The sequence below is a fragment of the Lolium rigidum genome, chromosome 1 (genome assembly GCF_022539505.1).
Source record: "Lolium rigidum isolate FL_2022 chromosome 1, APGP_CSIRO_Lrig_0.1, whole genome shotgun sequence".
In the NCBI taxonomy this organism is placed as follows: domain Eukaryota; kingdom Viridiplantae; phylum Streptophyta; class Magnoliopsida; order Poales; family Poaceae; genus Lolium; species Lolium rigidum.
In genome coordinates, this window is record NC_061508.1 from 355,625,576 (window position 1) to 355,627,776 (window position 2,201).

Consider the following 2,201-nt stretch of genomic DNA (forward strand, 5'->3'; position numbering starts at 1 on the left):
TTATTTTATTTTCCCAAAAGGATATTAAAAAGTTCACTTAGTGTCCTAAAACAATATTTTAAGTTTTACAAATTTTTAGAAACTTGTTCGGTTTGCATATGTTGAAACTATCGTATATGACCATAATGGCATAACAGTAATAAAATACTATAAAATAATAATTTATAAAACTAAGTATTTTTATTGTTCTATACTGAGCAAAATAATTTTTCAAATTTATAGAAATTTGTTTCACTCAAATCGAAGTTACGAAACTCATTTTATAAGAGAAACAAGTAAAAAAAAAAGAGCCGACCCAACTGGGCCGACCCAACTGGGCCGACTCGGCCCAACAAGGGCGACCGAACCGTCGTCGTCTTTCTCCTCCCCTCGTTCACCTCAGACAGCCACCCCTCCCCCTTCATTTTTCCCATCAATTCCAGCTGCAGTTTTCACTCACCATAAACACGGAAGTTGCTCCAAATGCAATGAGGCATCAATTTAGGAAATCAATTTGCCATTTAGTTATCTTAATCTGCCCAACCAAACCGGCGTTCCCAATGCCACCCGTCGGCATACATCTTCCGATCTCTCTCCTCAGGTCATATCAATGAGAACCAAGGGAAGCACCGTGCGTCCCTCATTATTCTACATCAGTTTCATTCTCAAACTTTTCTGAGAGGAGCTCTGTACAACCCATACCGACCATGCCATTGTAAGCCACAAACTCGAGTTCATCGCTATATCCCGTCTCCAAAGGTGATTATCGAGTCGATTCCCGGCACTAGTAGACTTCTCTCGTTAAGGCCTTCGTCCAGGACATGGGTTTGCATCTTTTTGTTGCTCTTTTGGAGCACGGACGCTGAAGCCATGTTGTCCGGCCTTGTCGTCGATTCCGGTAGGTATATGAAGTCCTGGCCCCTGTTTTCTTCTTCTGCTCCTCCTCCTTGTATCGCCCGCGCGCACCACCTGAAGATCTCGTTTGCTCCGAACTGCAGCCGAGACAATCTCCACAAGGGCGCCTGCCGCCGACGACAACCGTCTAGCCGAGCACCACCGCCGTTCGGGACTGGAAGGGTCACTGCTGAGATGCGGACTGAATCCTCCGTGAAAATACGCACCTCGCCGACATGTGCATTGAGCCTGAAGACCACCGTACCGACACCACCATCCACGCCCGACCCGCCATCGCTGCCATCTCGCCATCGTGTATCAGGTTTTGCCACTGTAAGTCGCCGACACGCTCATTTGATTGGATCCCTGGCCACAGTTTAGATTAGATTAAGCATGGCATTCTAGGCCGTTACATCTGAAACTAAAGGTCCACGTTAGCCTAGCTAACTCAATGGTATCAGGCGTGGCATATTTCAGTTCATTTGATCGATCGGTATGGTACTTTGTACTATTTCACGGTGGAACTTCAGAAATTCATATCTTCAGTTTTAGAGCTCCGTTGTGAATCATTTCTTTTGCGTTAAACTTGTAACCAAATCCTCTACAACACAACTTTCGTGTAGGAAGTTTTTCCCTCCGAGCAACTTGTTCGGACAACTTTTCGGACACCATCGGACACCACTAGAATTCTAACCGCTTCGGTATAATTTTGTAAAATTCATATCTTGAGTTCTACAAGTCGGATTTCGACAAACTTTATACCGTTGTAATCAGCAAATCGCACAGATCATTCTAGAATTTTTGCGTGGTAGTTTCGCCCACTATATTTTCGCGGTACCTCTTTGATCCGTAACATCGTCTATAAAATAAATCCTACAAACTTTTTCCGAGAGATTCTTTTGGCGATACGCTTGTAATGAAATTCTCTACAACTTCCATGTAGAAAGTTCTTCCATTCGGAAAACTTCTTCTAATAACTTTTCGCGAAAATTGTAGTCCTATAACTGGTTTCGACATAGTTCCTTTAGCGAAAATGATCCTTATGATCATACCCATCTTTGAGGGCCAGTTATAATTCTTTGTCACGTTCACAGATAATGCATAGCCTACCCCTAGTTATCTAGTTAATATTATTCAAATAATAATTGGGTTATTTTAGTAATTGGTAACAAATCTCAGCTATAGATTTTTCCTATGTGCAATTGTTATGTTGATTCACTCTACTACATACACATGTTTTTTTAAAACCCTTGATATTCATTAGCATCTTTGACACAACCACCATCGTATCCTAAATATCATTCATACATATTCAACCTTATACCCAC